This window comes from Lissotriton helveticus, chromosome 8, assembly GCF_964261635.1.
Source record: "Lissotriton helveticus chromosome 8, aLisHel1.1, whole genome shotgun sequence".
Taxonomy (NCBI): domain Eukaryota; kingdom Metazoa; phylum Chordata; class Amphibia; order Caudata; family Salamandridae; genus Lissotriton; species Lissotriton helveticus.
In genome coordinates, this window is record NC_136069.1 from 1,241,409,540 (window position 1) to 1,241,437,049 (window position 27,510).

Genomic DNA, 27,510 nt, shown 5'->3' on the forward strand with positions numbered 1-27,510 from the left:
CCTGGGAGATGGAGTCCCTGTACCAGTCGCTCGCAGCCCTGAAAATTCACAGCACAACCCACAACAGTCTTGGATGACCTGACCCACTTCTCACCAACTCCCGCAGAACACAACGAAGTGGGACCCGCGAAGCGGGTCCGGCGAGGAGTAGAGCTCCAGAGGGAACAGCGCGCAGGTTAGCAGCGGCACACAAACGATAGCAGGGGTCCAGTCCCAGAAGGAAAGCAGCAATGATGTCCCACGCAGGTTTGAAAATCCAGATTTTATAGTGGCGTCGGTGGGGGCGTGCCAGTCAGGGAGAGCGGCCCAGGTGTCTCGGGTCTGGCTAACAGGGACTCCTGGGAGATGGAGTCCCTGTACCAGTCGCTCGCAGCCCTGAAAATTCACAGCACAACCCACAACAGTCTTGGATGACCTGACCTACTTCTCACCAACTCCCGCAGAACACAACGAAGCGGGATCCGCGAAGCGGGTCTGGCGAGGAGTAGAGCTTCAGAGGGAACAGTGCGCAGGTTAGTAGCAGCACACAAACGATAGCAGGGGTTCAGTCCCAGAAGGAAAGCAGCAATGATGTCCCACGCAGGTTTAAAAATCCAGAGTTTATAGAGACGTCGGTGGGGGCGTGTCAGTCAGGGAGAGCGGCCCAGGTGTCTCGGGTCTGGCTAACAGGGACTCCTGGGAGATGGAGTCCCTGTACCAGTCGCTAGCAGCCCTGAAAATTCACAGCACAACCCACAACAGTCTTGGATGACCTGACCCACTTCTCACCAACTCCCGCAGAACACAACGAAGCGGGACCCGCGAAGCGGGTCCGGCGAGTAGAGCTTCAGAGGGAACAGCGCGCAGGTTAGCAGCAGCACACAAACGATAGCAGGGGTCCAGTCCCAGAAGGAAAGCAGCAATGATGTCCCACGCAGGTTTGAAAATCCAGAGTTTATAGCGGCGTCGGTGGGGGCGTGTCAGTCAGGGAGAGCGGCCCAGGTGTCTCGGGTCTGGCTAACAGGGACTCCTGGGAGATGGAGTCCCTGTACCAGTCGCTCGCAGCCCTGAAATTTCACAGCACAACCCACAACAGTCTTGGATGACCTGACCTACTTCTCACCAACTCCCGCAGAACACAACGAAGCGGGACCCGCGAAGCGGATCCGGCGAGGAGTAGAGCTTCAGAGGGAACAGTGCGCAGGTTAGCAGCAGCACACAAACGATAGCAGGGGTCCAGTCCCAGAAGGAAAGCAGCAATGATGTCCCACGCAGGTTTGAAAATCCAGAGTTTATAGCGGCATCGGTGGGGGCGTGTCAGTCAGGGAGAGCGGCCCAGGTGTCTCGGGTCTGGCTAACAGGAACTCCTGGGAGATGGAGTCCCTGTACCTGTCGCTCGCAGCCCTGAAAATTCACAGCACAACCCACAACAGTCTTGGAAGACCTGACCCACTTCTCACCAACTCCCGCAGAACACAACGAAGCGGGACCCGCGAAGTGGGTCCGGCGAGGAGTAGAGATTCAGAGGGAACAGCGCGCAGGTTAGCAGCAGCACACAAACGATAGCAGGGGTCCAGTCCCAGAAGGAAAGCAGCAAGGATGTCCCACGCAGGTTTAAAAATCCAGAGTTTATAGCGGCGTCGGTGGGGGCGTGTCAGTCAGGGAGAGCGGCCCCGGTGTCTCGGGTCTGGCTAACAGGGACTCCTGGGAGATGGAGTCCCTGTACCAGTCGCTCGCAGCCCTGAAAATTCACAGCACAACCCACAACAGTCTTGGATGACCTGACCCACTTCTCACCAACTCCCGCAAAACACAACGAAGCGGGATCCGCGAAGCAGGTCTGGCGAGGAGTAGAGCTTCAGAGGGAACAGCGCGCAGGTTAGCAGCAGCACACAACCGATAGCAGGGGTCCAGGCCCAGAAGGAAAGCAGCAATGATGTCCCACGCAGGTTTGAAAATCCAGAGTTTATAGCGGCGTCGGTGGGGGCGTGCCAGTCAGGGAGAGTGGCCCAGGTGTCTCGGGTCTGGCTAACAGGGACTCCTGGGTGATGGAGTCCCTGTACCAGTCGCTCGCAGCCCTGAAAATTCACAGCACAACCCACAACAGTCTTGGATGACCTGACCAACTTCTCACCAACTCCCGCAGAACACAACGAAGAGGGACCCGCGAAGCGGGTCCGGCGAGGAGTAGAGCTTCAGAGGGAACAGCGCGCAGGTTAGCAGCAGCATACAAACGATAGCAGGGGTCCAGTCCCAGAAGGAAAGCAGCAATGATGTCCCACGCAGGTTGGAAAATCCAGAGTTTATAGCGGCGTCGGTGGGGGCGTGTCAGTCAGGGAGAGCAGCCCAGGTGTCTCGGGTCTGGCTAACAGGGACTCCTGGGAGATGGAGTCCCTGTACCAGTCGCTCGCAGCCCTGAAAATTCACAGCACAACCCACAACAGTCTTGGATGACCTGACCCACTTCTCACCAACTCCCGCAGAACACAACGAAGCGGGACCCGCGAAGCGGGTCCGGCGAGGAGTAGAGCTTCAGAGGGAACAGCGCGCAGGTTAGCAGCAGCACACAAACGATAGCAGGGGTCCAGTCCCAGAAGGAAAGCAGCAATTATGTCCCACGCAGGTTTGAAAATCCAGAGTTTATAGCGGCGTCGGTGGGGGCGTGTCAGTCAGGGAGAGCGGCCCAGGTGTCTCGGGTCTGGCTAACAGGGACTCCTGGGCGATGGAGTCCCTGTACCAGTCGCTCTGTGGTAAATAAATAAATAATACCCTATTTTTGAGTGCATGAATGAATAACAGATAGCTCAATAAAATAAGAGTCAAGATTCGAGGTAGTGGGAGTTTTGCAGGTTTATTACAGCATAAGGACAGGATCAGGACAACCTGCACAGGAATAGGATGGCAGCGCTGCCGGGGGCAGGATCTGGACAAGGGAAGGAATAATTTTTAATAACAAAACATGAGCATATATACATAACGCAAACACATAGCATTACATTGCAATAGGCGTAACAGTGGGTGGAGCAGTAGGTGTGACGCGTAGCAGTCGCGAAAGATAAGGGTGAGAAGAAGGTGTAACAGGGCGTATACATAGACATGTGATGCAAACGTAACAGAATATGTCATGAATGGGGCGGAAACCATGGAGGGGGCTACCTGAGGAGCCGGGACCTCTAACCTAGTGGTGCGCGCAAACTGGCAATGACGTATTACTAGGAGAAGCTGGGGGCTATGAACTCTGTGCTAGGAGCAGAGACTGAAGTCTGGAGGGTCGGAGCGACATGTACCTAAACCCTATCTAGTATCTGATGTTTAGGGAACATGTTGATATAAACTAGAAGTCAAGAGGGGAAAGGCTAACAGACTCTAAGACTGGAGCATGCATTATTCTACATGTAGTGCGTGTTGAAGAATATTAAATGACCATTAACTGCAGTATTTCTCTAACATGGAGCCCTGAAGGCTAGACAATGACGGAAACTATTGATGCGATTCAGTAGCTTTAGGAATGCAGGGAAGGAGGGCTGAACTGATAACTGGAATCATAACATAGTCTTGGCAGACTCAGAGGCAGAGCCAGGCTGTACCGGGCACTGCGAGGCAGGAAGTAAGTGAAGGGTCGAGGATACAGGTGGGGGCCGTGTCGCTCCTCAGCGAGGGCTTCAGGAGACAGGAGCTGAATCTGGTGTCCGGGCCCTTTTGAGGCCTGGAAAAGGGGACTTTCAATGAAATAACGTGCACACTGAGAAACGTGGCAACATAACTTTACATAGGCCTAATACTCGTATTATTCACGAGAACTGGAAACTGACATACTAGAGGTGGACACAACTGTAATTGCGTCTTTTAATCGAACATGGGAAATAACATATGCATATTAATCATGCACACATAACATATGATGGATGACACGTAGGGACACAGAACATGGCAAAATGTACTTTTCCACAGCTCGCAGCCCTGAAATTTCACAGCACAACCCACAACAGTCTTGGATGACCTGACCTACTTCTCACCAACTCCCGCAGAACACAACGAAGCGGGACCCGCGAAGCAGATCCGGCGAGGAGTAGAGCTTCAGAGGGAACAGCGCGCAGGTTAGCAGCAGCACACAAACGATAGCAGGGGTCCAGTCCCAGAAGGAAAGCAGCAAGGATGTCCCACGCAGGTTTAAAAATCCAGAGTTTATAGCGGCGTCGGTGGGGGCGTGTCAGTCAGGGAGAGCGGCCCCGGTGTCTCGGGTCTGGCTAACAGGGACTCCTGGGAGATGGAGTCCCTGTACCAGTCGCTTGCAGCCCTGAACATTCACAGCACAACCCACAAAAGTCTTGGATGACCTGACCCACTTCTCACCAACTCCCGCAGAACACAACGAAGCGGAACCCGCGAAGCGGGTCCGGCGAGGAGTAGAGCTTCAGAGGGAACAGCGCGCAGGTTAGCAGCAGCACACAAATGATAGCAGGGGTCCAGTCCCAGAAGGAAAGCAGCAATGATGTCCCACGCAGGTTTGAAAATCCAGAGTTTATAGCGGCGTCGGTGGGGGCGTGTCAGTCAGGGAGAGCGGCCCCGGTGTCTCGGGTCTGGCTAACAGGGACTCCTGGGAGATGGAGTCCCTGTACCAGTCGCTCGCAGCCCTGAACATTCACAGCACAACCCACAACAGTCTTGGATGACCTGACCCACTCCTCACCAACTCCCGCAGAACACAACGAAGCGGGACCCGCGAAGCGGGTCCGGCGAGGAGTAGAGCTTCAGAGGGAACAGCGCGCAGGTTAGCAGCAGCACACAAACGATAGCAGGGGTCCAGTCCCAGAAGGAAAGCAGCAATGATGTCCCACGCAGGTTTGAAAATCCAGAGTTTATAGCGGCGTCGGTGGGGGCGTGTCAGTCAGGGAGAGCGGCCCAGGTGTCTCGGGTCTGGCTAACAGGGACTCCTGGGCGATGGAGTCCCTGTACCAGTCGCTCTGTGGTAAATAAATAAATAATACCCTATTTTTGAGTGCATGAATGAATAACAGATAGCTCAATAAAATAAGAGTCAAGATTCGAGGTAGTGGGAGTTTTGCAGGTTTATTACAGCATAAGGACAGGATCAGGACAACCTGCACAGGAATAGGATGGCAGCGCTGCCGGGGGCAGGATCTGGACAAGGGAAGGAATAATTTTTAATAACAAAACATGAGCATATATACATAACGCAAACACATAGCATTACATTGCAATAGGCGTAACAGTGGGTGGAGCAGTAGGTGTGACGCGTAGCAGTCGCGAAAGATAAGGGTGAGAAGAAGGTGTAACAGGGCGTATACATAGACATGTGATGCAAACGTAACAGAATATGTCATGAATGGGGCGGAAACCATGGAGGGGGCTACCTGAGGAGCCGGGACCTCTAACCTAGTGGTGCGCGCAAACTGGCAATGACGTATTACTAGGAGAAGCTGGGGGCTATGAACTCTGTGCTAGGAGCAGAGACTGAAGTCTGGAGGGTCGGAGCGACATGTACCTAAACCCTATCTAGTATCTGATGTTTAGGGAACATGTTGATATAAACTAGAAGTCAAGAGGGGAAAGGCTAACAGACTCTAAGACTGGAGCATGCATTATTCTACATGTAGTGCGTGTTGAAGAATATTAAATGACCATTAAATGCAGTATTTCTCTAACATGGAGCCCTGAAGGCTAGACAATGACGGAAACTATTGATGCGATTCAGTAGCTTTAGGAATGCAGGGAAGGAGGGCTGAACTGATAACTGGAATCATAACATAGTCTTGGCAGACTCAGAGGCAGAGCCAGGCTGTACCGGGCACTGCGAGGCAGGAAGTAAGTGAAGGGTCGAGGATACAGGTGGGGGCCGTGTCGCTCCTCAGCGAGGGCTTCAGGAGACAGGAGCTGAATCTGGTGTCCGGGCCCTTTTGAGGCCTGGAAAAGGGGACTTTCAATGAAATAACGTGCACACTGAGAAACGTGGCAACATAACTTTACATAGGCCTAATACTCGTATTATTCACGAGAACTGGAAACTGACATACTAGAGGTGGACACAACTGTAATTGCGTCTTTTAATCGAACATGGGAAATAACATATGCATATTAATCATGCACACATAACATATGATGGATGACACGTAGGGACACAGAACATGGCAAAATGTACTTTTCCACAGCTCGCAGCCCTGAAATTTCACAGCACAACCCACAACAGTCTTGGATGACCTGACCTACTTCTCACCAACTCCCGCAGAACACAACGAAGCGGGACCCGCGAAGCAGATCCGGCGAGGAGTAGAGCTTCAGAGGGAACAGCGCGCAGGTTAGCAGCAGCACACAAACGATAGCAGGGGTCCAGTCCCAGAAGGAAAGCAGCAAGGATGTCCCACGCAGGTTTAAAAATCCAGAGTTTATAGCGGCGTCGGTGGGGGCGTGTCAGTCAGGGAGAGCGGCCCCGGTGTCTCGGGTCTGGCTAACAGGGACTCCTGGGAGATGGAGTCCCTGTACCAGTCGCTTGCAGCCCTGAACATTCACAGCACAACCCACAAAAGTCTTGGATGACCTGACCCACTTCTCACCAACTCCCGCAGAACACAACGAAGCGGAACCCGCGAAGCGGGTCCGGCGAGGAGTAGAGCTTCAGAGGGAACAGCGCGCAGGTTAGCAGCAGCACACAAATGATAGCAGGGGTCCAGTCCCAGAAGGAAAGCAGCAATGATGTCCCACGCAGGTTTGAAAATCCAGAGTTTATAGCGGCGTCGGTGGGGGCGTGTCAGTCAGGGAGAGCGGCCCCGGTGTCTCGGGTCTGGCTAACAGGGACTCCTGGGAGATGGAGTCCCTGTACCAGTCGCTCGCAGCCCTGAACATTCACAGCACAACCCACAACAGTCTTGGATGACCTGACCCACTCCTCACCAACTCCCGCAGAACACAACGAAGCGGGACCCGCGAAGCGGGTCCGGCGAGGAGTAGAGCTTCAGAGGGAACAGCGCGCAGGTTAGCAGCAGCACACAAACGATAGCAGGGGTCCAGTCCCAGAAGGAAAGCAGCAATGATGTCCCACGCAGGTTTGAAAATCCAGAGTTTATAGCGGCGTCGGTGGGGGCGTGTCAGTCAGGGAGAGCGGCCCAGGTGTCTCGGGTCTGGCTAACAGGGACTCCTGGGCGATGGAGTCCCTGTACCAGTCGCTCTGTGGTAAATAAATAAATAATACCCTATTTTTGAGTGCATGAATGAATAACAGATAGCTCAATAAAATAAGAGTCAAGATTCGAGGTAGTGGGAGTTTTGCAGGTTTATTACAGCATAAGGACAGGATCAGGACAACCTGCACAGGAATAGGATGGCAGCGCTGCCGGGGGCAGGATCTGGACAAGGGAAGGAATAATTTTTAATAACAAAACATGAGCATATATACATAACGCAAACACATAGCATTACATTGCAATAGGCGTAACAGTGGGTGGAGCAGTAGGTGTGACGCGTAGCAGTCGCGAAAGATAAGGGTGAGAAGAAGGTGTAACAGGGCGTATACATAGACATGTGATGCAAACGTAACAGAATATGTCATGAATGGGGCGGAAACCATGGAGGGGGCTACCTGAGGAGCCGGGACCTCTAACCTAGTGGTGCGCGCAAACTGGCAATGACGTATTACTAGGAGAAGCTGGGGGCTATGAACTCTGTGCTAGGAGCAGAGACTGAAGTCTGGAGGGTCGGAGCGACATGTACCTAAACCCTATCTAGTATCTGATGTTTAGGGAACATGTTGATATAAACTAGAAGTCAAGAGGGGAAAGGCTAACAGACTCTAAGACTGGAGCATGCATTATTCTACATGTAGTGCGTGTTGAAGAATATTAAATGACCATTAAATGCAGTATTTCTCTAACATGGAGCCCTGAAGGCTAGACAATGACGGAAACTATTGATGCGATTCAGTAGCTTTAGGAATGCAGGGAAGGAGGGCTGAACTGATAACTGGAATCATAACATAGTCTTGGCAGACTCAGAGGCAGAGCCAGGCTGTACCGGGCACTGCGAGGCAGGAAGTAAGTGAAGGGTCGAGGATACAGGTGGGGGCCGTGTCGCTCCTCAGCGAGGGCTTCAGGAGACAGGAGCTGAATCTGGTGTCCGGGCCCTTTTGAGGCCTGGAAAAGGGGACTTTCAATGAAATAACGTGCACACTGAGAAACGTGGCAACATAACTTTACATAGGCCTAATACTCGTATTATTCACGAGAACTGGAAACTGACATACTAGAGGTGGACACAACTGTAATTGCGTCTTTTAATCGAACATGGGAAATAACATATGCATATTAATCATGCACACATAACATATGATGGATGACACGTAGGGACACAGAACATGGCAAAATTTACTTTTCCACATTCCCTCCTTGTCACTACGTTTCCATCAGGAAACATCAATATTCATGATACCATCTATCATTTCATACAGTATCATTTGCTCATCTCGAATTCTCTTAGAACGGGATTTAGAACGGGACTTGGGACTAGGAGTTATACTAGGAATACAGGATGTAGCACACATGCCGCAAATCGCAGGGCCACATTGTATACAGAGGCAGCAGCTGAATATGATCGCTACTGCTATACCTAGAAAGGACAAGACTTTCCATCCCCATGCGGAAATTATATTCCAGAACCAACCGGACCATGTCCAGGTGCCTGGATCTTGGTGTAACAGATGGGCAATTTTATGGAGTCTGGTTATAGCTGAATAAACAGACGGCGCGTTATTTGGAATGAAAATGCAGCAACTAGATCCGATGACTCTACAGGCCCCGCCCCTATCGGCCAGTATGACGTCAAGGACGAGACGATTCTGTAAAACGACAAATCTCATAGCAGACTGCTCTTCGGTTAAGTTACCTAGAGCAGAGGCAGTCTCATTTACTACAGCTTCAAGGGTTCTTGTTAATCTACGGATTAACTTACTATTCTGGACAGGGCCTATAAAGAAGAAGAAACCTTTATTGAAATCGGTATATTGTTCTAGAGTAGTTTCAGTGTAATCGACAATCGGGGACTCCCTTCTATGTCTAATGTGTACTAGACGTGTGTTTCTATGATAATCAGATGGGGCTAGAAAAACTGGTGGCAGTAGGAAGGCAATGTAACAGGTTCCCTCCCAATCGAGGGGCAGACGAACATATGCGGTCTGACCACAAATAAAATATGAATGACGTGAAGCTTTGAAAATAGATTTCCCACTGTCACTATACTTGACAACAGTAGTACAATCACTATGTCCTACATGTATGGAACCATTATTTCGGACACATAATTCGCCTTTGACTGGTAGTACTGAAATAGCAGGTAAGTCTGGAGTAGTATCAGACTGAACATTCAGGACCATAAAATTCGAAGAATAATTACCTAAATTGTAAACTTCATTCTCTAGATCTAACCCGGTTCTGTGGGGAAGACCTTGCTTGTCTGGGAAACATGTACTGTTAAGAAAAGACATATCTGTTGAGGATGACGTTAACGTGGACCATGCCCCACACGAACCATTATGTGAAAAAGGATAAGGAAAGAGTGGCAGAACTCCCTTCGGTGTCTGGAAAGGGGGGAGTCGACCACATACCCAACAATTAGTGGCATTGCTGGTCTGGTGTGAGTAATGTAACATGCGGATAAAGGAGTTATTACGCATAGCGAGGCGGTAAGAGAGTTCATGAGGGGGCAGATCACTAAACGTGTGCTCTGCTGTAACATTAGAAGACTTATTTACATGAAGAACTGGGAAACACAGATAAAATGCATAACTGGTGCAGGAAATCATAATGCTGAGAAACAATATGAAACATAGAAAAACGATACATCGGATTGAGTTTTGACTGACTCTCTCACTATGGGGGTCTATTTTATACATGTCAGAAACAGTCTAACCGTTTCACCTAGGGGAGGACTTAGACAATCAAACTGGCTGACTTAATTTACTAGACCGGAGTTTCTGTTTATACTCCTGCTGCGGAGTTTTCTCTAACAGGGGGGGTTTTGAATCAATGTCATTTGCGGGACAGTCCTTGAGAACAATGCTTTGGCAATCCTTCAAATCCTGGGAAATGTTCTTAAAGACGGGTTTCAGTCCATTAAATTGTTTTATATGAGAAAGGTGCACCCAGCCTTTGCGTCCTTCCAACTTCACGGCTGTACGGGTGGTGAGGAGGACTTGTCGGGGCTCCTTCCAGCGAGGCTCCAGCGGACTTGATCTGTCAAAGTTGCGGACCATCACCATGGATCCTGGAACGATTTCATGCGGTGCCACCTCGGTATTGTCTGGAAATGCGGCGGCAACCTGTGAACGACATGAGTTGAGGGCAGACATCAAGGAAGCTAGGTAATCTGTCAGCATATTACTTGAAACATCGGTAATACTTCGGGGTCTAGGAGTACCCCACATATTTGGGGGGCGGCCGAATACGACCTCGTACGGGGACAGACCTGATCTGGAATGTGCGACCATGCGCATGTAAAATAGAGCAACTGGCAGAGCTACTAGCCAGTCCACACCTTTTTCTTGACAGACTTTGGCGATGCGGATTTTCAGAGTCTGGTTATGTCTCTCAACGAGACCGGCTGCTTCAGGATGGCGTACACAATGGAACTTCCACTGGTACCCTAACAAAAGGGAAACGTGCTTCATTAACTCTGAGGAGAATGGCTGGCCGTTATCAGAATATACGACTCTAGGGAGTCCATAACGAGGGAAGAATTCACGAACCAACTGCTTGGCAGTGGTCGCGGCTGTGTAATCTGGGACTGGATATGCTTCTGTCCACCTGGACAAAGCGCATACAACTACAAGGACATACTTGAAACCTCGACATCGCTCCATCTGAATATAATCCATCTGGAGGACTTCAAAAGGGTGGTCAGGGGGCTGGAAACCACCTTGTTCCACCGGGACACTTTTACCTGGATTAAACTGACAACATATCATACAGGTACGGACTTTCTGCTTAGCTGCAGCTCGTAAATGCTTGTTGAACCAAATGTTCTGGATACTATCTAACATAGCTTTTTCTCCTAAATGTGCTGGACTATGTGCGGTATTAATAATGACTTGAACCATAGAGTCGGGGAGAAACCATGTGGTTCTACCCTTCGTTACCCATCCTTGATCTGTCTGGACCCCTCCTTGTTCGGACCATTTCTTGATTTCATCGGGAGTAGCATGTAACTGGATATCTATGACATCTTGAGTAGGGTCCTTAACTGTCATACATGTAATCGGATCTGGAGTATGTGTCATGTTAACTGGAATGTCTGGAGTCTGGGCTGTAAGCTTGGCTGTGCGATCTGCTAGATCGTTACCCTGGGAAATAATGTCAGAAATGACTTTCGTGTGTGCCTTGCACTTCATGATGGCAATGGATGTCGGTAAATGTATTGCATCTAATAGAGCTTGGATAAGGAGACCATGCTGAATCTTGGTTCCATGAGAAGTCATGAAACCTCTCTCCTGCCAGAGCACTCCAAAGTCGTGTACGACTCCAAATGCGTAGCGTGAATCTGTGTAAATATTAACTTTCAGGTTCTTGGCGTGTATGCAGGCTTGTGTCAGAGCAACTAGCTCTGCTGCTTGAGCGGACAGAGTGTCAATACGGTGTGTTTTAATAACGTCAGTGTCAGTAGTCACTGCATACGCGGCGACTAGTTCTCCTGTACTAGTTCTCATACATGAACCATCCACATAAAGTGTCAGGTCAGGGTCTGGTAATGGAATATCTGTCAGATCTTGTCTTGGCTTTGTCGTAATGTTAACTACTTCCACACAGTCATGTGGGTCAGGATTTGATTTAGCTAATGGTAACAGTGTAGCAGGGTTCAGGACGTTGCAGCGTCTGATTTCTATGTGTGGCTGGAACAGTGTCAATTCATAACCTGTTAGACGTGCAATTGTCAAGTGCTGAGTCTGTGTTCGGTTCAGAAGAACTTCTACGGAGTGTGGAACTTGTACTGTCAAGAAGTGTCCTAGGACTATGGAATCACTTTGCCTAATAGCTAGTGCTGTGGCTGCAACTGACTTGAGGCACGCAGGCAGAGCCTGGGCTACAGGATCTAATGTGCTCGAAAAATAAGCACAGGGCTTGTTTTGTCCTGCTTGATCTTGTGTGAGAACAGATAATGCTGTACCTTCACGTTCTGTGACGAAAAGTGTAAAAGGCTTACTGTAGTTCGGTGTGGCTAGAACTGGAGCTTGGCATAAAGCTTTCTTTAACTCGTTGAAACTCAGTGTATGTTCAGATGTCCAAGGGAGAACAGTCGATGCGGCTGCCTCCTGTGTCGTTAACTGTATCAGTGGTTTGGCTAGAAATGCATACTGAGGAATCCATTGTCTACAATAAGAAGTAAGGCCGATAAAAGCACGTACCTCCTTCTGGGTCTTGGGCTGAGGAAGACTCGCTATTAACTGGATACGGTCTGGTGTCAACTGCCTACCCCTCTTGGACAGTAAGTGTCCTAAGTAGACCACTTGCTGGACACAGAATTGAAGCTTCGAAGGGGACACCTTGTGCCCCATCTCGGCTAGGAAATACAGAACCGTCAGTGACGCTCGCTCGCAGTCACGTTCGGAACGGGCTGTGATCAGTAGATCATCGACATACTGGAGCAGGGCAGTGTCAGTTGGCATGTGAACATTATCAAGTTGTCTCTTAAGTGCTTGACTGTAAATACTAGGACTTTCTGTGAAACCTTGAGGAGCGCGTGTGAACATATAGCTCCTTCCATTTAAACAGAATCCGAAAAGAAACTGGCTGTCTGGATGAATTGGAACACTAAAAAATGCATTCTTGAGGTTGATTACTGTAAAGAACGTGGCTTCGGAATCAATGGCTGTCAATAGGGAAGAGATGTCTGGGACAACTGGGTACTGAGGAATAATACATTTATTAAGTTCTCGTAGGTCGATCACTAATCGATATACTGGGGGTGCATTTGGATCAGTACGTTTCATGACTGGAATGATCGGAGAATTACATACATTGGAGTCAGTTTCTACAACTACTCCTTGAGCGATGAGCTCGTCAATAATTTTGGATAAGGCTGCTACAGCCTCAGGTGGCAATCTGTACTGTCTGATTCGTGGTAACACTACACCTGGTTTCAGGGTCACACGATGGGGTGTGATTTGCATGTACCCTACATCAGTTGGACCTTGCGCCCATAAATGCTGTGGAACATTGGACAGTCTTGAATCAAAATCTCGTAATACATAGTGACCCTTAAAGTCACGTAGGAACAGACGTATTCCCTGTGGGGAACAACATATAACTGCACCTAACTCTTTCAGTGTTTTAATGCCTAATAGATTTTCTGGACATGACTTAGTAAGTAACAGATCAGTAGTACGGGACAATGGACCTACTTCTAGAGTAACTGGCTTTGAAATCTCATTTACGATAGGTTTTCCTGAAAATCCAAGGGAAACATTTCTTGAGCCTGAGAGCGGAGCCCCTGGGACTTCGGCGTGACTAATTGTGGTCCTACTTGCCCCTGTATCAATTAAGAACTTTCTGTCTTTCCCTAATACTTGACTATGAACATAGGGACCTTCTTGATCTACAGGTATCTCGATGAGAGGCAAGCCTACCTCCCTCTCTAGGCTGTTTCATGAATACTGCTGGTACTCTGGATACTCAGACTGTGCATACTGGTACATCTGCTGTGTGACATGCTGGGTTGCAGCAATAGGCTGCGGTACTGTAACTGTCTGTTGTGCATTCTGTGGCTGAGGAGTCTGTGAAACTTGCTCTTGTCTAGGCGGACGTGGTCTTTCTTTTGTTTTACCGGTAGCTATGTTGTGTTTCAGAACTGCACACTCGTTTATAAAATGACCTGGCTGTTTACAATAGTTGCAGTTCCCTTTAACGGGAGCTGCAGGATGACTGGCTTGATTCGGACCCCTCTTCTGACTGTCTTGAGGAACAGATTGTGCAACTAGTACTTTCATTTTCGTGTCTTTCATACGTTTTCTCTCGTGTTCTTGCTCTTCCCTGATTCTATTCTAGTGATACTGAAGCATCTGGAGCATCTGGGACGGGGTATTAGCTTGCCAGGTACTTTCGACTTTCAAAACTCGATTTTTAACTTGTGGACTTGAATTCTCGACTAATTTAGTAACAAAAAGGTGAGGGTATGACTCACTACTTGTCTTGAGGCCACTATTGATGCTAAAGCATTTTTCAAACCTAGAATAAAAATCACTAATGTCTTCTTCTTGTTTCTGTTTACAGGCTGAGATTGCATCCCAGTCTTCTTTTCTCGTTGTTAATAATCTGGGTAAAACTTGAATCAATAATTCTGGTAATTCTTTACATTTATCTCCAAGACCAGTACCTGGTACACGTGACTTATCTTCTGCTTCTAGAACTGTCCAATCTATATTTTTCTCTCCCACCTCCCATTCTTTTTCCTTTAGCTTTTCATACACCCCTGCGGGCAACAGGACCTTTAACATTTTAATGATATCTGGGTAAGTGTATTCTCCCATACGGAGCATGTCTTTTAATTCTCTATGGAACCCTGCTGGATCTTTGTCATGACAGGGAATTAATTTCTTCATTTCGAGGAGTTCCATCTTTGTAATCGGGGTGTAAACAAACACTCGTTGCATTTCACCGTCCTCTGTCTTAACTGGATGCACTTCTCGTAACGGGTTCTGTCTTTCTATGTAAAATGGTTTACTTTCTGGGGGTGAGACATGAACAAAATGCGGGTTCAGAAACGTTCTATATTTGTGACGCTGTTCTAGAATGACACTAATTAAATCGGTACCTAGACCTCTCCATCTATACTGGAGTAACTCGTTCAGGATATCATGTAACGGACCTGGATCAGAGTGCTGACCCTCATACGAAGTAATGAGGTGTTGGATCATATACATACCCACCAGTCGTTGCTCGGCTGGGGGCAATTTCAGAAACATTTGTGCCACTATTTCGTCTGGAAAAGTGGTAGAATCAGTAATCCATCGGACTGCTGATCGGGCTAGTTCCTGCTCATGCATGGTACTTAATTCACTGTAACCGATTCGTGATTGTAGAATGTGATCGGTAGCTTGGAACACTTGTTCTAGGGAACCTTGTTCTGGTGCTGGATGATGGAAAATTGACTTGTGTTCTAGGCGTAAATGGCGATCTGGAAATCTAGATTTTCCTACATACGCTATCCTGGCGGTATTCTCGTCGTCTTCCTCTTCAGGATCAGAGTTACTTTCTTTCTCGCTTACTTGTGCTGCTTTACGTTGTTCGTGTATCTTTATTATTTCTCTACGGATTTTCTTGTACATACTCTCCATGGCACTAATGGTATTGTGCTTACCCTCGGCTATATTATCACTCCACTTTGTCAGGATTTTCATTTCGGCCTGATCTTTAGACGGGTAATCTTGTTCTCTTATTAGACAGTTAATTAAAAACTTTAATATCATACGCTGGATCTCAGCTTTCCTTTGAGACATGGCATCACTAATACTTTCTGGATCATCCCCTGTACGGATGAAACGATATATTCTGTCTAGATCTTCTTTCATATTGGGTAGGGTGACTAGATACTCGGTCACCCTCCTTACGCGTACTGAATATAAAACCATATTATTCTCGCCTGGGACTGGGTCATAGGCACATTCGCCAAGGGCTTGCCTGATTTCTGCAACAGACTTATTACTCTTGGGAGTACGCTGTGATGCTTGAGCATGTAATTCGAGTGCTGATAAACGCTTGCGTGGCGGCGGGGTTTGAGGAGGACCTCCTCCTGCGGCCCCTAGACTAGAATCGTCGACTGATATTCTTCGTGGCGGAGCGGGAAATTGAAATGCTGGCTGGACCGGGGGTACCGTAGCAGGTACTGCATGGGGTGCCCCGGTGTCTGGAGAAGCAGGATGTGCCTGATTTACTGGGACTGGCGGAGCGCGAACAGGATTTGCATATTCAGGGACTGTGTCGTCCAGATAGGACGAAATAAAAATATCAGCTGCGGTCGGTTTGTGACGTAGCTTGGTCGGAACTAATGGTGACGGAAAATTACTGGATGCCTCCGGGGTCGCTTTTGGCAAGCCCTCGGCAAGAAGAGGGTACATACCCTTAATAAGGGCATTCCTCTGTCTGTCTCTCTGTTCAGTTTTGACTTGTTCACCTATCTCGATTAATTCCTTTTCTTGGGCTCGCTCTTGGGATTCTCTACTTAATTCTGATTTTCTGATTTCTTTTTCGGTTCTTTTATGAGCTTCTTTGCGCCATAACTCGATGGCATCTTTCTGTGACTGTCTGGCTTTCTTTTTCCATAATGCCTCTTCTACTCTCATGATGCACTCAGCATCCCATGTACCCGATACGGGCCATCTATACTTTTCTTCTAACTGTTTGGTATACTCTACCCATAAATCTAGATACAATATGGCGCTTATGCCATGTTTCTGATACATAAAGTGACCTGGACTGTCCCTGGGCGGGACGGGAACTGCTGCTTCCAGCAGACCCTTTCTAGTTTTTAACTGACGTAACTTGGAAAATATGGGCATGACTGAACTGTAATCTAGACACAATACAATACACAATGAACACGATACTTATTCCCCATTCATACCACGACATTAAAATACATGAAAAACATTTAAAATAACAGTTCGAACAGAATACTACCTGGAAATATTGAGAACAAAACACATAAATTTTCTCGAGAACAGAAACTGACTAGAACAGAAACTAGATGCACTGCTGAAACAGTACGAAACTTACCGGTCTCGTAAAGAGACACGTCAGGACCCGCATCCACCGAAGTGGACACTTCGTTTGTGGGACTGTGTACCACCAACCCACAGACCAGAGTCAATTAAATTGACCCTGTCTAGATACCACCCCAGTAACGGTACTCACCGGGCAGCAAGAACGGAAGGCCTCAGACTGGACTGGACTGCTACGACGACGAACTTCGGACTTCGGACTTCAGTTACGGGTGGACCTCCGGATACCTCGGACCTTGGACTCTTGGCTTGGGCTCTGGTCGGGACTCGCCGCGTTCCTCCACCGTCTCGTCTGGATGCTGGACCGCCTCCTCCGTCTCCTCCGTGGGCCTGAGGGATACTTGAGCAGAAATATCTGCCACTGCGCAGAAGAGTTCCGTCACGACTGCAGAGGGTCAGGGGGTCGGCGTGGCTTCACCGACGCGTGGGGAAAGGGCAAGTCCCTATTCGGGCGCCATTATGTGGTAAATAAATAAATAATACCCTATTTTTGAGTGCATGAATGAATAACAGATAGCTCAATAAAATAAGAGTCAAGATTCGAGGTAGTGGGAGTTTTGCAGGTTTATTACAGCATAAGGACAGGATCAGGACAACCTGCACAGGAATAGGATGGCAGCGCTGCCGGGGGCAGGATCTGGACAAGGGAAGGAATAATTTTTAATAACAAAACATGAGCATATATACATAACGCAAACACATAGCATTACATTGCAATAGGCGTAACAGTGGGTGGAGCAGTAGGTGTGACGCGTAGCAGTCGCGAAAGATAAGGGTGAGAAGAAGGTGTAACAGGGCGTATACATAGACATGTGATGCAAACGTAACAGAATATGTCATGAATGGGGCGGAAACCATGGAGGGGGCTACCTGAGGAGCCGGGACCTCTAACCTAGTGGTGCGCGCAAACTGGCAATGACGTATTACTAGGAGAAGCTGGGGGCTATGAACTCTGTGCTAGGAGCAGAGACTGAAGTCTGGAGGGTCGGAGCGACATGTACCTAAACCCTATCTAGTATCTGATGTTTAGGGAACATGTTGATATAAACTAGAAGTCAAGAGGGGAAAGGCTAACAGACTCTAAGACTGGAGCATGCATTATTCTACATGTAGTGCGTGTTGAAGAATATTAAATGACCATTAAATGCAGTATTTCTCTAACATGGAGCCCTGAAGGCTAGACAATGACGGAAACTATTGATGCGATTCAGTAGCTTTAGGAATGCAGGGAAGGAGGGCTGAACTGATAACTGGAATCATAACATAGTCTTGGCAGACTCAGAGGCAGAGCCAGGCTGTACCGGGCACTGCGAGGCAGGAAGTAAGTGAAGGGTCGAGGATACAGGTGGGGGCCGTGTCGCTCCTCAGCGAGGGCTTCAGGAGACAGGAGCTGAATCTGGTGTCCGGGCCCTTTTGAGGCCTGGAAAAGGGGACTTTCAATGAAATAACGTGCACACTGAGAAACGTGGCAACATAACTTTACATAGGCCTAATACTCGTATTATTCACGAGAACTGGAAACTGACATACTAGAGGTGGACACAACTGTAATTGCGTCTTTTAATCGAACATGGGAAATAACATATGCATATTAATCATGCACACATAACATATGATGGATGACACGTAGGGACACAGAACATGGCAAAATTTACTTTTCCACAGCTCGCAGCCCTGAAATTTCACAGCACAACCCACAACAGTCTTGGATGACCTGACCTACTTCTCACCAACTCCCGCAGAACACAACGAAGCGGGACCCGCGAAGCAGATCCGGCGAGGAGTAGAGCTTCAGAGGGAACAGCGCGCAGGTTAGCAGCAGCACACAAACGATAGCAGGGGTCCAGTCCCAGAAGGAAAGCAGCAAGGATGTCCCACGCAGGTTTAAAAATCCAGAGTTTATAGCGGCGTCGGTGGGGGCGTGTCAGTCAGGGAGAGCGGCCCCGGTGTCTCGGGTCTGGCTAACAGGGACTCCTGGGAGATGGAGTCCCTGTACCAGTCGCTCGCAGCCCTGAAAATTCACAGCACAACCCACAACAGTCTTGGATGACCTGACCCACTTCTCACCAACTCCCGCAAAACACAACGAAGCGGGATCCGCGAAGCAGGTCTGGCGAGGAGTAGAGCTTCAGAGGGAACAGCGCGCAGGTTAGCAGCAGCACACAACCGATAGCAGGGGTCCAGGCCCAGAAGGAAAGCAGCAATGATGTCCCACGCAGGTTTGAAAATCCAGAGTTTATAGCGGCGTCGGTGGGGGCGTGCCAGTCAGGGAGAGTGGCCCAGGTGTCTCGGGTCTGGCTAACAGGGACTCCTGGGTGATGGAGTCCCTGTACCAGTCGCTCGCAGCCCTGAAAATTCACAGCACAACCCACAACAGTCTTGGATGACCTGACCAACTTCTCACCAACTCCCGCAGAACACAACGAAGAGGGACCCGCGAAGCGGGTCCGGCGAGGAGTAGAGCTTCAGAGGGAACAGCGCGCAGGTTAGCAGCAGCATACAAACGATAGCAGGGGTCCAGTCCCAGAAGGAAAGCAGCAATGATGTCCCACGCAGGTTGGAAAATCCAGAGTTTATAGCGGCGTCGGTGGGGGCGTGTCAGTCAGGGAGAGCAGCCCAGGTGTCTCGGGTCTGGCTAACAGGGACTCCTGGGAGATGGAGTCCCTGTACCAGTCGCTCGCAGCCCTGAAAATTCACAGCACAACCCACAACAGTCTTGGATGACCTGACCCACTTCTCACCAACTCCCGCAGAACACAACGAAGCGGGACCCGCGAAGCGGGTCCGGCGAGGAGTAGAGCTTCAGAGGGAACAGCGCGCAGGTTAGCAGCAGCACACAAATGATAGCAGGGGTCCAGTCCCAGAAGGAAAGCAGCAATGATGTCCCACGCAGGTTTGAAAATCCAGAGTTTATAGCGGCGTCGGTGGGGGCGTGTCAGTCAGGGAGAGCGGCCCCGGTGTCTCGGGTCTGGCTAACAGGGACTCCTGGGAGATGGAGTCCCTGTACCAGTCGCTTGCAGCCCTGAACATTCACAGCACAACCCACAAAAGTCTTGGATGACCTGACCCACTTCTCACCAACTCCCGCAGAACACAACGAAGCGGAACCCGCGAAGCGGGTCCGGCGAGGAGTAGAGCTTCAGAGGGAACAGCGCGCAGGTTAGCAGCAGCACACAAATGATAGCAGGGGTCCAGTCCCAGAAGGAAAGCAGCAATGATGTCCCACGCAGGTTTGAAAATCCAGAGTTTATAGCGGCGTCGGTGGGGGCGTGTCAGTCAGGGAGAGCGGCCCCGGTGTCTCGGGTCTGGCTAACAGGGACTCCTGGGAGATGGAGTCCCTGTACCAGTCGCTCGCAGCCCTGAACATTCACAGCACAACCCACAACAGTCTTGGATGACCTGACCCACTCCTCACCAACTCCCGCAGAACACAACGAAGCGGGACCCGCGAAGCGGGTCCGGCGAGGAGTAGAGCTTCAGAGGGAACAGCGCGCAGGTTAGCAGCAGCACACAAACGATAGCAGAGGTCCAGTCCCAGAAGGAAAGCAGCAATGATGTCCCACGCAGGTTTGAAAATCCAGAGTTTATAGCGGCGTCGGTGGGGGCGTGTCAGTCAGGGAGAGCGGCCCAGGTGTCTCGGGTCTGGCTAACAGGGACTCCTGGGCGATGGAGTCCCTGTACCAGTCGCTCGCAGCCCTGAAATTTCACAGCACAACCCACAACAGTCTTGGATGACCTGACCTACTTCTCACCAACTCCCGCAGAACACAACGAAGCGGGACCCGCGAAGCAGATCCGGCGAGGAGTAGAGCTTCAGAGGGAACAGCGCGCAGGTTAGCAGCAGCACACAAACGATAGCAGGGGTCCAGTCCCAGAAGGAAAGCAGCTATGATGTCCCACGCAGGTTTGAAAATCCAGAGTTTATAGCGGCGTCGGTGGGGGCGTGTCAGTCAGGGAGAGCGGCCCAGGTGTCTCGGGTCTGGCTAACAGGGACTCCTGGGAGATGGAGTCCCTGTACCAGTCGCTTGCAGCCCTGAAAATTCACAGCACAACCCACAACAGTCTTGGATGACCTGACCCACTTCTCACCAACTCCCGCAGAACACAACAAAGCGGAACCCGCGAAGCGGGTCCGGCGAGGAGTAGAGCTTCAGAGGGAACAGCGCGCAGGTTTGCAGCAGCACACAAATGATAGCAGGGGTCCAGTCCCAGAAGGAAAGCAGCAATGATGTCCCACGCAGGTTTGAAAATCCAGAGTTTATAGCGGCGTCGGTGGGGGCGTGTCAGTCAGGGAGAGCGGCCCCGGTGTCTCGGGTCTGGCTAACAGGGACTCCTGGGAGATGGAGTCCCTGTACCAGTCGCTTGCAGCCCTGAACATTCACAGCACAACCCACAAAAGTCTTGGATGACCTGACCCACTTCTCACCAACTCCCGCAGAACACAACGAAGCGGAACCCGCGAAGCGGGTCCGGCGAGGAGTAGAGCTTCAGAGGGAACAGCGCGCAGGTTAGCAGCAGCACACAAATGATAGCAGGGGTCCAGTCCCAGAAGGAAAGCAGCAATGATGTCCCACGCAGGTTTGAAAATCCAGAGTTTATAGCGGCGTCGGTGGGGGCGTGTCAGTCAGGGAGAGCGGCCCCGGTGTCTCGGGTCTGGCTAACAGGGACTCCTGGGAGATGGAGTCCCTGTACCAGTCGCTCGCAGCCCTGAACATTCACAGCACAACCCACAACAGTCTTGGATGACCTGACCCACTCCTCACCAACTCCCGCAGAACACAACGAAGCGGGACCCGCGAAGCGGGTCCGGCGAGGAGTAGAGCTTCAGAGGGAAGAGCGCGCAGGTTAGCAGCAGCACACAAACGATAGCAGGGGTCCAGTCCCAGAAGGAAAGCAGCAATGATGTCCCACGCAGGTTTGAAAATCCAGAGTTTATAGCGGCGTCGGTGGGGGCGTGTCAGTCAGGGAGAGCGGCCCAGGTGTCTCGGGTCTGGCTAACTGGGACTCCTGGGAGATGGAGTCCCTGTACCAGTCGCTCGCAGCCCTGAAATTTCACAGCACAACCCACAACAGTCTTGGATGACCTGACCTACTTCTCACCAACTCCCGCAGAACACAACGAAGCGGGACCCGCGAAGCAGATCCGGCGAGGAGTAGAGCTTCAGAGGGAACAGCGCGCAGGTTAGCAGCAGCACACAAACGATAGCAGGGGTCCAGTCCCAGAAGGAAAGCAGCTATGATGTCCCACGCAGGTTTGAAAATCCAGAGTTTATAGCGGCGTCGGTGGGGGCGTGTCAGTCAGGGAGAGCGGCCCAGGTGTCTCGGGTCTGGCTAACAGGGACTCCTGGGAGATGGAGTCCCTGTACCAGTCGCTTGCAGCCCTGAAAATTCACAGCACAACCCACAACAGTCTTGGATGACCTGACCCACTTCTCACCAACTCCATCAGAACACAACGAAGCGGAACCCGCGAAGCGGGTCCGGCGAGGAGTAGAGCTTCAGAGGGAACAGCGCGCAGGTTTGCAGCAGCACACAAATGATAGCAGGGGTCCAGTCCCAGAAGGAAAGCAGCAATGATGTCCCACGCAGGTTTGAAAATCCAGAGTTTATAGCGGCGTCGGTGGGGGCGTGTCAGTCAGGGAGAGCGGCCCCGGTGTCTCGGGTCTGGCTAACAGGGACTCCTGGGAGATGGAGTCCCTGTACCAGTCGCTCGCAGCCCTGAACATTCACAGCACAACCCACAACAGTCTTGGATGACCTGACCCACTCCTCACCAACTCCCGCAGAACACAACGAAGCGGGACCTGCGAAGCGGGTCCGGCGAGGAGTAGAGCTTCAGAGGGAACAGCGCGCAGGTTAGCAGCAGCACACAAACGATAGCAGGGGTCCAGTCCCAGAAGGAAAGCAGCAATGATGTCCCACGCAGGTTTGAAAATCCAGAGTTTTTAGCGGCGTCGGTGGGGGCGTGTCAGTCAGGGAGAGCAGCCCAGGTATCTCGGGTCTGGCTAACAGGGACTCCTGGGAGATGTAGTCCCTGTACCAGTCGCTCGCAGCCCTGAAAATTCACAGCACAACCCACAACAGTCTTGGATGACCTGACCAACTTCTCACCAACTCCCGCAGAACACAACGAAGTGGGACCCGCAAAGTGGGTCCGGCGAGGAGTAGAGCTTCAGAGGGAACAGCGCGCAGGTTAGCAGCAGCATACAAACGATAGCAGGGGTCCAGTCCCAGAAGGAAAGCAGCAATGATGTCCCACGCAGGTTGGAAAATCCAGATTTTATAGCGGCGTCGGTGGGGGCGTGTCAGTCAGGGAGAGCAGCCCAGGTGTCTCGGGTCTGGCTAACAGGGACTCCTGGGAGATGGAGTCCCTGTACCAGTCGCTCGCAGCCCTGAAAATTCACAGCACAACCCACAACAGTCTTGGATGACCTGACCCACTTCTCACCAACTCCCGCAGAACACAACGAAGCGGAACCCGCGAAGCGGGTCCGGCGAGGAGTAGAGCTTCAGAGGGAACAGCGCGCAGGTTAGCAGCAGCACACAAATGATAGCAGGGGTCCAGTCCCAGAAGGAAAGCAGCAATGATGTCCCACGCAGGTTTGAAAATCCAGAGTTTATAGCGGCGTCGGTGGGGGCGTGTCAGTCAGGGAGAGCGGCCCCGGTGTCTCGGGTCTGGCTAACAGGGACTCCTGGGAGATGGAGTCCCTGTACCAGTCGCTCGCAGCCCTGAACATTCACAGCACAACCCACAACAGTCTTGGATGACCTGACCCACTCCTCACCAACTCCCGCAGAACACAACGAAGCGGGACCCGCGAAGCGGGTCCGGCGAGGAGTAGAGCTTCAGAGGGAACAGCGCGCAGGTTAGCAGCAGCACACAAACGATAGCAGGGGTCCAGTCCCAGAAGGAAAGCAGCAATGATGTCCCACGCAGGTTTGAAAATCCAGAGTTTTTAGCGGCGTCGGTGGGGGCGTGTCAGTCAGGGAGAGCAGCCCAGGTATCTCGGGTCTGGCTAACAGGGACTCCTGGGAGATGTAGTCCCTGTACCAGTCGCTCGCAGCCCTGAAAATTCACAGCACAACCCACAACAGTCTTGGATGACCTGACCAACTTCTCACCAACTCCCGCAGAACACAACGAAGTGGGACCCGCGAAGAGGGTCCGGCGAGGAGTAGAGCTTCAGAGGGAACAGCGCGCAGGTTAGCAGCAGCATACAAACGATAGCAGGGGTCCAGTCCCAGAAGGAAAGCAGCAATGATGTCCCCGCAGGTTGGAAAACCCAGAGTTTATAGCGGCGTCGGTGGGGGCGTGTCAGTCAGGGAGAGCGGCTTAGGTGTCTCGGGTCTGGCTAACAGGGACTCCTGGGAGATGGAGTCCCTGTACCAGTCGCTCGCAGCCCTGAAAATTCACAGCACAACCCACAACAGTCTTGGATGACCTGACCCACTTCTCACCAACTCCCGCAAAACACAACGAAGCGGGATCCGCGAAGCAGGTCTGGCGAGGAGTAGAGCTTCAGAGGGAACAGCGCGCAGGTTAGCAGCAGCACACAACCGATAGCAGGGGTCCAGGCCCAGAAGGAAAGCAGCAATGATGTCCCACGCAGGTTTGAAAATCCAGAGTTTATAGCGGCGTCGGTGGGGGCGTGCCAGTCAGGGAGAGTGGCCCAGGTGTCTCGGGTCTGGCTAACAGGGACTCCTGGGTGATGGAGTCCCTGTACCAGTCGCTCGCAGCCCTGAAAATTCACAGCACAACCCACAACAGTCTTGGATGACCTGACCAACTTCTCACCAACTCCCGCAGAACACAACGAAGAGGGACCCGCGAAGCGGGTTCGGCGAGGAGTAGAGCTTCAGAGGGAACAGCGCGCAGGTTAGCAGCAGCATACAAACGATAGCAGGGGTCCAGTCCCAGAAGGAAAGCAGCAATGATGTCCCACGCAGGTTGGAAAATCCAGAGTTTATAGCGGCGTCGGTGGGGGCGTGTCAGTCAGGGAGAGCAGCCCAGGTGTCTCGGGTCTGGCTAACAGGGACTCCTGGGAGATGGAGTCCCTGTACCAGTCGCTCGCAGCCCTGAAAATTCACAGCACAACCCACAACAGTCTTGGATGACCTGACCCACTTCTCACCAACTCCCGCAGAACACAACGAAGCGGGACCCGCGAAGCGGGTCCGGCGAGGAGTAGAGCTTCAGAGGGAACAGCGCGCAGGTTAGCAGCAGCACACAAATGATAGCAGGGGTCCAGTCCCAGAAGGAAAGCAGCAATGATGTCCCACGCAGGTTTGAAAATCCAGAGTTTATAGCGGCGTCGGTGGGGGCGTGTCAGTCAGGGAGAGCGGCCCCGGTGTCTCGGGTCTGGCTAACAGGGACTCCTGGGAGATGGAGTCCCTGTACCAGTCGCTCGCAGCCCTGAACATTCACAGCACAACCCACAACAGTCTTGGATGACCTGACCCACTCCTCACCAACTCCCGCAGAACACAACGAAGCGGGACCCGCGAAGCGGGTCCGGCGAGGAGTAGAGCTTCAGAGGGAACAGCGCGCAGGTTAGCAGCAGCACACAAACGATAGCAGGGGTCCAGTCCCAGAAGGAAAGCAGCAATGATGTCCCACGCAGGTTTGAAAATCCAGAGTTTATAGCGGCGTCGGTGGGGGCGTGTCAGTCAGGGAGAGCGGCCCAGGTGTCTCGGGTCTGGCTAACAGGGACTCCTGGGCGATGGAGTCCCTGTACCAGTCGCTCGCAGCCCTGAAATTTCACAGCACAACCCACAACAGTCTTGGATGACCTGACCTACTTCTCACCAACTCCCGCAGAACACAACGAAGCGGGACCCGCGAAGCAGATCCGGCGAGGAGTAGAGCTTCAGAGGGAACAGCGCGCAGGTTAGCAGCAGCACACAAACGATAGCAGGGGTCCAGTCCCAGAAGGAAAGCAGCTATGATGTCCCACGCAGGTTTGAAAATCCAGAGTTTATAGCGGCGTCGGTGGGGGCGTGTCAGTCAGGGAGAGCGGCCCAGGTGTCTCGGGTCTGGCTAACAGGGACTCCTGGGAGATGGAGTCCCTGTACCAGTCGCTTGCAGCCCTGAAAATTCACAGCACAACCCACAACAGTCTTGGATGACCTGACCCACTTCTCACCAACTCCCGCAGAACACAACGAAGCGGAACCCGCGAAGCGGGTCCGGCGAGGAGTAGAGCTTCAGAGGGAACAGCGCGCAGGTTTGCAGCAGCACACAAATGATAGCAGGGGTCCAGTCCCAGAAGGAAAGCAGCAATGATGTCCCACGCAGGTTTGAAAATCCAGAGTTTATAGCGGCGTCGGTGGGGGTGTGTCAGTCAGGGAGAGCGGCCCCGGTGTCTCGGGTCTGGCTAACAGGGACTCCTGGGAGATGGAGTCCCTGTACCAGTCGCTTGCAGCCCTGAACATTCACAGCACAACCCACAAAAGTCTTGGATGACCTGACCCACTTCTCACCAACTCCCGCAGAACACAACGAAGCGGAACCCGCGAAGCGGGTCCGGCGAGGAGTAGAGCTTCAGAGGGAACAGCGCGCAGGTTAGCAGCAGCACACAAATGATAGCAGGGGTCCAGTCCCAGAAGGAAAGCAGCAATGATGTCCCACGCAGGTTTGAAAATCCAGAGTTTATAGCGGCGTCGGTGGGGGCGTGTCAGTCAGGGAGAGCGGCCCCGGTGTCTCGGGTCTGGCTAACAGGGACTCCTGGGAGATGGAGTCCCTGTACCAGTCGCTCGCAGCCCTGAACATTCACACCACAACCCACAACAGTCTTGGATGACCTGACCCACTCCTCACCAACTCCCGCAGAACACAACGAAGCGGGACCCGCGAAGCGGGTCCGGCGAGGAGTAGAGCTTCAGAGGGAACAGCGCGCAGGTTAGCAGCAGCACACAAACGATAGCAGGGGTCCAGTCCCAGAAGGAAAGCAGCAATGATGTCCCACGCAGGTTTGAAAATCCAGAGTTTTTAGCGGCGTCGGTGGGGGCGTGTCAGTCAGGGAGAGCAGCCCAGGTATCTCGGTTCTGGCTAACAGGGACTCCTGGGAGATGTAGTCCCTGTACCAGTCGCTCGCAGCCCTGAAAATTCACAGCACAACCCACAACAGTCTTGGATGACCTGACCAACTTCTCACCAACTCCCGCAGAACACAACGAAGTGGGACCCGCGAAGAGGGTCCGGCGAGGAGTAGAGCTTCAGAGGGAACAGCGCGCAGGTTAGCAGCAGCATACAAACGATAGCAGGGGTCCAGTCCCAGAAGGAAAGCAGCAATGATGTCCCCGCAGGTTGGAAAACCCAGAGTTTATAGCGGCGTCGGTGGGGGCGTGTCAGTCAGGGAGAGCGGCCCAGGTGTCTCGGGTCTGGCTAACAGGGACTCCTGGGAGATGGAGTCCCTGTACCAGTCGCTCGCAGCCCTGAAAATTCACAGCACAACCCACAACAGTCTTGGATGACCTGACCCACTTCTCACCAACTCCCGCAAAACACAACGAAGCGGGATCCGCGAAGCAGGTCTGGCGAGGAGTAGAGCTTCAGAGGGAACAGCGCGCAGGTTAGCAGCAGCACACAACCGATAGCAGGGGTCCAGGCCCAGAAGGAAAGCAGCAATGATGTCCCACGCAGGTTTGAAAATCCAGAGTTTATAGCGGCGTCGGTGGGGGCGTGCCAGTCAGGGAGAGTGGCCCAGGTGTCTCGGGTCTGGCTAACAGGGACTCCTGGGTGATGGAGTCCCTGTACC